Raw genomic sequence first — 9,908 nt, 5'->3', positions numbered from 1 at the left:
CTTCCTTGATGCAGCTCCTCCTTCATTGCTCATATTTTCGAGCGGTTTTCCTTAGCTGCTACCATGGCCTTCTCCGGGTCTGCCGCCTTTGCACGACTATCTTCTTCAAGAAGCTGGTAAAGGTCGGCGGCATCTTTCAACTCAACAGCCATCTCGGCCATTCTTTCCTTGCTTTGGCAATGTGCGGCCTGTTCGGCCCTTAGCTCTTTGACCGCCTTTAGAGCGGCCGCATTACTATTCCTGGCTTGTTCCTTGGCTCAGGCAAGTTCCGCCCGGAGGGTCTCCATGGTGGCAACTCCATCTGCAGGCACAACATATTAAAGATACTGGCATCATGCTCCTCTTACTATGTGTTGATCACCGGAGAGATAACTTACCATGTGACTCGTCAAGCCGCTTGTTGACAAGAACGATGTCGGCATCTGCTGCATCAAGTTGCCGCTTTAGCTCGGCAAACTCATCAGTCCGGCTAGCCACCGGACCTTCAGCCACCTGCAAATAAAGGCGGTCTGGTTATTACCTAGGACTATGATCCTCTGTTTGCCGCTGTTGTCGACGGCAACCAGAGTCTCAGGGGCTACTATCTGCATAGGGCACACCTAGCGTGTGCGGTACTGTCAAAAACATACACTATTTCATGTACCTCAAAGCCTTTCAGCAAGCTCATAAAAGCTTCATGCAACCCGCTTTCAGCGGATGAAATCCTTTCAATTACCGTACCCATTAGTGTATGATGTGCTTCTGAGATGGCCGCTTGCTCCAAAAGATCCTTCAATGCGTCCGATCGCACAATGTATGGTTCCGAACTCTATTTGTTGCTCTCTTTAGGAGCCGAATACTGAGGACCCCGGGTGGCCAAAGTATTACCCTCTGGCCTTGGCGGATCAGGAGAAACCCTCCGCGACGACACTTCAGGGTCGCCCACCTCATGAGGCGGGGTGGCAGGGGGAGGTGTTTTGCTCTCCATCATCTCCGGAAGAAGATCCCCCGAAGATGAACTCTGTCAAGAAGGGCTATGATCCAAACTACAAGATATAAGCCTCGGTTAGTTTCTTCAGAAATAAGGTAGGATATTTTCACTATTAAGTACTTTTTGTTTACTTACAGCTCGGTCGAGGGCTAATCCCCTTGCGGACACTGTACGGCAAGAGTACCCTCCAAGGCCGGACCCTCTGGTGAAGATTTATTCCCCCGTTTGGAAACCTTTGTTTCTGGGTCTTCAGAGGTGATCCTTTTCCTTCCTTGGGGAGAGGGAATTTTAGATCCTTCTCCATGGCTATCCTCCTTCCGGAGGCACTAATTCCCCCGATTTGGATGAATGATTAGTGAGGCCTGCTTTCAGCCTCTTTATTCCCCCCTTCATCTTCCCCTGAGGGCGCTTGATAAGGCGCCGGCTCGAGCATCCTGGCTAGTACTGGATTGGCTGAGCCTTCTGGAAGGGGGGTCGTACACCTGATCATCTTCGCCTTTGCTATCCAGTCCTAGTCAAAGAGTGACTTTTCATAATGATGTTATGATAAATAAAAAGACAGCGTGTTCGGCCATGGGATTACTTACTTGGGTATCGGGGCGATTACAGCTCAGACCCGCATCCTCGGTGGTGTCCGGACACTCTATCTGGGATCCGAAGAACAATTTGTACATCTCTTCGAGCGTCATGCCGAGGAAGTGCTGAATAGTCTGTGGTCCTTCCGGGTTGAATTCCCACATACGGAGGGGTCGACGTTTGCAAGGCTGGACTCGACGAACTAGCATGACTTGCATTACCGAGACCAGATTGACATCTCCCTTGAGGAGATCTCGGACGCGACTCTGCAATATCGGTACATCATTTACTGGCCCCCAGTTCAGCCCCTTGTTGATCCATGACGTCAGTTGTCGTGGGGGGCCTGAGCGAAAGGCAGGGGCGGCCACCCACTTGGAACTCCGGGGAGCTGTGATATAGAACCACTCCCGCTACCACAAACTGGACACCTCTGGGAAAGAACCCTCTGGCCATGGAGCATCAACGCTTTTGCTTATTGCGGCACCTCCGCATTCTACGTGCCGCCCCTCGATCAACTTCGGCTTCACATTGAAGGTCTTGAGCCACAGGCCGAAGTGTGGGCTAATGCAGAGGAAGGCCTCACACACGACGATAAATGACGAGATGTGAAGGAGGGAGTCCGGGGCCAGATCATGGAAATCCAACCCATAATAGAACATGAGCCCACTAACAAAGGGGTCCAGAGCGAGGCCTAGTCCTCAGAGGAAGTGAGAGATGAACACAACACTCTCATTGGGTTCGGGAGTGGGGATTACATGCCCTCGAGCGGGCAGCCTATGTGAGATTTCGGCGATCAGATACCTGGCCTCTCTCAACTTCTTGATGTCCTCCTCTGTGACAGAGGAAGGCATCCACCGACCTTGGAGGTTGGATCCAGACATGGCTGAAAGTCCGAAGCGCCTGACCTGAGCCTGGGGTGTTGGAACTCGACGCGGGGGAAGGATTCGATTGAGCACGAGAGGAAAAAAGGACAGGTCTTGGCCTCTTTATAAAGAGGGTGAATATCAAGCATCCTCCTCGCGGCCATTTTGGGCTCGCCTAAAATCGAGGAGTCATGCCAACGGGCACGAGTGGGTTACCCATGTCCGTATTGATGAGAATCCCGTAATAAGGGGGAGACGATCTCTGCTTCGATAAGACGTGTCAAGAAAACCGCCTCGCAATATGTGCAGTGCTGGCTGGGAAAATGGTTCAGATGAGGACCGGGTCATGACATGACGTCGTGCTATCAAAACACGTCAGCAGATTAGATTTGTGGAAATATTATTCTCTCTATGATGGTATGTGGAAATTGTTTTGCAGAGCCGAACACTATCCTTGTGTTCAAAATCTTCCATGGAGTATTCGGAGGAGGAACCCGCCTTGCAATGCCGAAGACAAATCTGCGCGCCGGATTCATCGTCATTGAAGCCTGGTTCAGGGGCTACTGAGGGAGTCTCTGATTAGGGGGTCTCCGGACAGTCGGACTATATCCTTTGGCCGGACTGTTGGACTACGAAGATACAAGATTGAAGACTTCGTCTCATGTTCGGATGGGACTCTCCTTGGCGTGGAAGGCATGCTTGGCAATACAGATATGTAGATCTCCTCCCTTGTAACCGACTCTGTGTAACCCTAGCCCCCTCCGGTGTCTATATAAACTGGAGGGTTTAGTCCATAGGATAACATACAATCATACCATAGGCTAGCTTCTAAGGTTTAGCCTCTACGATCTTGTGGTAGATCAAATCTTGTAATACTCATATCATCAAGAACAATCAAGTAGGACGTAGGGTATTACCTCCATCAAGAGGGCCCGAACCTGGGTAAACATCATGTCCCCTTCCTCCTGTTACCATCCGCCTTAGACGCACAGTTTGGGGCCCCCTACCCGAGATCCGCTGGTTTTGACACCGAGAGCAGGGTAATACCTCATATAGGTAGGTATGATGGACTCATCTGGAATAACTTGGGTTTCAGGTTTTTGATGCACAAGAAGAATTCCCGCTTAGTACAGGTGAAGACTAGTAAATAGGTTGAGAAGCGGCCAGCTAGAGAGCGAAAACGGTCATGAACATGCATTATGCATAAGTAACATTGGATACTAGCATGAGTAGGATATGGAAACCATGAACATAAATATCATAAAGGCTATGTTGGTTTTGATTCACATGCATGAACATGTGCCAAGTCAAGTCACTCGAACATTCAAAGGAGGATACCATACCATCATACTACATCATCACAATCATTTTAACGCAATGTTGACATTCAAGATAAATCATTATCCACTCCTAGCTACTTAAGCATGGCATGAGAAACTATAATCTCTAATTGTTATTGCAAACATGTTTGATCATAACATGCTGAATCATGGATACTAGGTTAAACATATTTACAAAAAACAGAACAAGTCAAGTTCATACCCGTTTCTCTCTGCCACAGCCAATTAATCAAATATCGCCATTATTGCCTTTCACTTGCATGGCCGAACGATATGAAAATAAAAATAGTGCAAGAGTGTTGTGGACTAAGCTAGAATATGCAAACATTTTATTAGAAAGGAGAAGAGAAAGTAATATGGGCTCTTTGTTAGATCAACAATAATGCATATGAGAGCCACTCAACATTTTTCATCGTGGTCTTCTCCTCGGTATGACTCAGAAAAGAGGAGAAGAAATTCAGAGAAACACACTAAAATATTTTTGGAGTTTTTGGTTTTTTCTTAAACAAGCAAATAAAAGGGAAAAACAAAAACAAGAAAAATATTTACACGGGAAAGCTCCCAACAAGTAAAAGAAGAACAGGGAAATCTTTTTTGGGTTTTCTTTTTAGTACTACAACAATTTAAACTAGGAAGAAAAACCAAAAAGAAGCATAAATATATTTTTGGATTTTCTCAAAGTTTTTCAAACACACAAGAAGAAAGATAGAAAATAAATTTAACATGGATGATACAATGAAAAATTGTGGACACCGACAACTAGAATGAAAATGTGTGAGCATGAATGTAATGTCGGTGGGAATACGCACTCCCCAAGCTTAGGCTTTTGGCCTAACTTGGTAATCACCACTCAAAGAAGCCATCAGGTCCCAGGTTGAAGTGTTGCGGAGCAGACACATGAGGGTCCCACTGCTGAGGCTCCTCCGAAGCCGCAGCTAGGTTGTTTTGGTAGGCGACGATGTCCTCAGGCATGATCCTGTATCCGCTCCTGGCAATAGGATCAAACAAAGCAGGTGCAGTCAAAGGAATAACATCATGGGTAATCTCACTAAAGACCAAGTTATAAGGTATATCCAAAGTGGTGTTCTCGATATCAATAAAGTGGTGGTGTGCCATAGCCGCGCGATCTAGGTTAACCTTGGGCAAGGGATAGTCATGTTGGTGTATCTGGACGTTAAAGTGATTCGCTAGGCGAGTAGCATAAATGCCACCATGTATTTAACCCTTGGATCTGTTAATGTAGAGGCGACGTGCCACAATAGCTCCCAAGCTATAAGTGTTGTCGCCGTAAAGTGCACAGTGTAAAACAATAAAGTCTGGGGCACTGAGCGCAACTACCTTCTCTCTAGCAAGCAAACACTTCGTAATGAAAAGAGCAAAATAATGCACAACAGGAAAGTGTAAGCTAGTGGCCGTGAGACCTGACACCCCTCTCTCATCCCCCACTGTCAGAGTACGGTAAAAACCATCAAACTCTGCAGGCCTAGGCTCTACTAGACCACCATCAGAAGGGAGCAAGCATATGTCACAAAATTCAGTAAGCGGTATCTGATGGGGTTCAGCATATAAGTTAAACTGCACCTCAGGGGGATTATTCCTAACTAAGAAATGAAAAAATTGCACAAAGGAATTTGTGAGGAGATGATACTGTTCACATTCAGCTACGATGAAGTTGGTGAGGCCAGCATTAGCAGCATATTGTGCAAACTCCTGAAGGATTCTGGCCCCTTCCATGAATAGGTTATGCGGCCATTCACACGGTCGTACCTCCGCCATTCTCCGGGTGTGGAGATCACTGTCAGATGACTCTCCAATAACTCCTTTGGAGTTCTTCTTGGAAGCAAACTTCCTAAAGATACTCATCTTTTTCCTATGAACAAAATTCTGAAATTTTTAGTCCACAAAATTTTTCTCAACAAAACTTCACAAGATTGAAAGCAACCACTCATAGGGATGCATAGAGGCTATATCAAGCATTCAAAGTACTTAGAATTCTAAGAATTCAACATGCAAGCTCATCTATAGTAGCACCAAGGGTAACAAATTATTCAAAATATAAAACACTAAAGCAAAAATAATTGGACCAACGAAGGAGTCACATACCAAGCACCAATCACCCGAAACAGTTTTGAAAACGGAGCTTCGAGCAAAGAGATTGAAATCCCCAGGTTTGAGGCCAAGAACACGAGAGAGAGAGAGAGAGAGAGCAATGGTGATTTTTTTCTAGAGGTAGGTGATGATGTGGGATGAAGATATAAGTGAGGGGGGCACATGGGGACCACAACCCACTAGGGCGCGCCTGGGGGTGCTGGCGCACCCAGTTGGGTTGAGCCCACCTGGTGCACCTCCCTCTGATGTTATTTGCATAAAAATTCTTAACTATTCAGAAAAGGTCGTATCAAATTTTCAGAGCATTATGAGAACTTTTATTTTTGGGTCATTTTTTATTGCATGGGAAATTCAGAAAAAGACAAAACATGGCATTTTATTTCATTTAACTAATAAGGACAGAAAACAAAAGGTAGGGACAGAAGGTAGTGCTTACTAAATTCATCAACTTCATACTTCTAAAAAATGATCCATTAATAAGGTTGATCAAGTCTTATTAACAACCACTTTCGATTAGCATGAAACCGAAGAACTTCCGTAAATCACTAAGTTACCTCAACGGGGATATGAATGTCCCCAACAATAAGCATTTCATATTTCTTTTTGGCAGTTGGTAGAGGTAGTTGAAAACTTCCAATAGTGATTGTCGGAGATTTTTCAATAACATTAATACCATTCACTTGGAATTGTTTCTTCGGAAAGTGCACCGTATGCTCATTACCATTTATATGAAAAGTGACCTTGCTTTTATTGCAATCAATAATAGCCCCTACAGTATTCAAAAAGGGTCTACCAAGGATAATCGACATGTTGTCATCCTCGGGCATCTCAAGTATAACAAAGTCAGTCAAGATAGTAACATTAGCAACAAAAACGGGCACATCCTCACAAATACCGATAGGTATGGCAGTTGATTTATCAGCCGTTTGCAAAGATATTTCAGTAGGTGTGAGTTCATTCAAATCAAGTCTTTTATATATAGAGAAAGGCATAACACTAACATCCGCTCCTAAATATCATAAAGCAGTTTTCACATAGTTTCTTTTGACGGAGCAAGGTATAGTGGGGATTCCTGGATCTCCAAGTTTTTTAGGTACTCCATCTTTAAAAGTATAATTAGCAAGCATGGTGGAGATTTTAGCTTCCAGTATTTTTCTTTTTGTTGGTGATGATGTCTTTCATATACTTTGCATAAGGAGGCATTTTCAAGATATCAGTCAAGCGAGTAAGCAAAAAGACTGGCCTAATCACTTCAGCAAAGCGTTCAAATTCTTCATCATCTTTCTTTTTAGTTGACTTAGGTGGAAAGCGCATAGGGTTTTTAACCCAGGGTTCTCTTTCCTTACCATGTTTTCTAGCAACAAAGTCCCTTTTATCATATCTTTTATTTTTGGGCTGTGGGTTATCAAGCTCAACTGTTGGCTCTATCTCAACATCATTGTCTGGTTCTTTTTATTTGTTTGAGTGTCTTCGTGAACCTTTTAATTAACTTCTTCATTATCAGAAGCTGAGTGTTCACTACCAGATTGAGTTTCAGCATCGGAGATAGAAACTTCATTGTTATTATCAGGAGGTTTCTCTACTTCAGGTTCACTAGAGGCATGCAAAGTCCTATCATTTTTCTTCTTCTTTTTCTGTTTAGAAGGACTAGGTGCATCTGTGTTAACTCTTTGAGAGTCTTGTTAAGTTATTTTTGGGTGTCCCTCAGGATAAAGTGGTTCCTGAGTCATTCTACCTCCTCTAGTCATTACTCTAACAACATGATCATTTATATTATTATTCAATTCATCATGCAACTCTCTTTGAGAGTTAGCAACTTGTTCTAATTGAGTTTGCACCATAGAGGCATGTTTTCGCACGCCTCTAACATCACTTGAGATTCTAAATAACAAGTCACTCAAGCAAGAAATCATATCAGAATTGTATTTCAATTGTTTCATAACATTTGCATTGAAGTGATCTTGCTTCCTAATGTAATTTTCAAACTCATAAAGGCATTGGTTAGGGTGCAGATTATAAGGATTGTCATTTTCATTGAACTTCATTAAAGAATTTACCTCTATCACCTTAGGTGGTGGTGGTGTATCAAGCCCATGTATTTCTTCAATAGGAGGTAACTTTTTGATGTCCTCAGCTTTAATACCTTTTTCTTTCATGGATTTCTTTGCCTCTTGCATATCTTCAGGACTGAGATATAAGGTACCCTCTTCTTCGGAGTAGGTTTAGGCAATGGTTCAGGAAGAGTCCAATCATCATAGTTTTTCAATATGTTATTCAATAGTTCTTCAGCTTATCCAATAGTTCGTTCCCTGAAAACACAACCAACACAACTATCTAGGAAATCCCTAGAAGGATCGGTTAGTCCATTATAGAAGATATGAAGTATTTCATTTTTCTTAGGAGGATGATCATGCAAAGCATTAAGAAATTGGAGCCTCCCCCAAGCTTGTGGGAGACTCTCTTCTTCAATTTGCATAGAGTTAAATATTTCCTGTAAGGCAGCTTATTTCTTATGAGCAGGAAAATATTTTTCAGAGAATTAATAAATCATATCCTGGGGACTACGCACACAACCAAGAGCAAGAGTATTATACCAAGTCTTAGCATCACCCTTTAATGAGACCGAAAATAATTTGAGAATATAATAATAGCGAATTTTCTCATTATGAGCAAAAAGGGTAGCTATGTCATTCAACTTAGTAAGATGTGCCACAACAGTTTCAGTTTCATAACCATGGAAAGGATCAGATTCAACCAAAGTAATTAACTCTAGGTTGACAGAGAATTCATAATCCTTATCATCAACAAAGATAGGTGAAGTAGCAAACTGAGGATCACATTTCATTTTAGCATTGAAAGTCTTTTCTTTATACTTGCATAATAATTTTTCCAGATCATCTCTATCATTACAAGCAAGAATGTCTCTAGTTGTCTCCTCACCCATAACATAACCTTCCGGTATCATAGGCAGTTCATATCTCGGAGAACTCGGTGTAATGGGTGTTTCAAGATTTTCAGTTTCAAGCTCTTCATCAGTTTTAGCATTCTCAAAAGCTTTAGTTCTAGCAAGTTGTTCATCAAGAAATTCCCCTAGTGGCACATTATCATCAAGCAAGGTACTAGCATCATCATAAATATCATTCATAGCAGAAGTAGTATCATCAATAACTTGCGACATACCAAGATTAATAGCATGTTGTGGTGTTGTTATAATAGAATGTGAATCAAGTGCGGAGCTAGATGGAAAGTCCTTACCCCCCTCGTCTTGTAGGGAAAAATCTTAGTCTTAGAGTCCTTCAGATTCTTCATAGGGATCATGAGACTATTCATACTAGAAACTTCCATGTGCAGCCACAAGCTATTATGGGCTCTAGCATAGTTGATTAAGTCGTGTGAACTCTTACAGTGGTAGACTAGCAGATGTAGGGGTTGTAGGTGGTACGGTCTACCCATCATAAGGTGAAAACGCTTCTGAAAGACTATGTCTCGGTCATCCGTTTCTCAAACACCATGTAGTGCGAGAAATCCCACATAGGAGATCGAGTCTTGTGGGGAAAAGTGCGCAAACCTCTGCAGAGTGTATAAACTAATCATGATTAGCCGTGTCCTCGGTTATGGACATCTTGAGTATCTAGTTCTTGGATTATCCTATTGATCTCATCACGTTACTTTAAATGAATATTGTTGGGTTTTAATGATGTTACTTAATTGGAATTGAGAATGTTGTCAACCATTCTCAATGATTAACAACCACCATGATAGTTAAATAAAATTTATTCCTTTGTAGTAGGGAAAAATTGGCTTTTCGCAAAAACATATAACCATAGAGCTTTTCCACCAGCCATATACGCATGTGGTGATAGCCATTGTTCATCATTCTCTATGGTGTGAATTTGCTAGTACATTCAATGTACTGACCCTTTGTGGCTGCAACGTCTCATGTTGCAGGATATCTTACGACGAGTAAGTGATACGTTAGGGTTACGATTTCTACACTCAACTTTGTCGTTGGTGTTGATGGGAATCCACAACCTTGTTACTTCCGCTATT

This window comes from Triticum aestivum, chromosome 3A, assembly GCF_018294505.1.
Source record: "Triticum aestivum cultivar Chinese Spring chromosome 3A, IWGSC CS RefSeq v2.1, whole genome shotgun sequence".
In the NCBI taxonomy this organism is placed as follows: Eukaryota; Viridiplantae; Streptophyta; class Magnoliopsida; order Poales; family Poaceae; genus Triticum; species Triticum aestivum.
Note: the sequence above shows the minus strand (reverse complement) of the source record.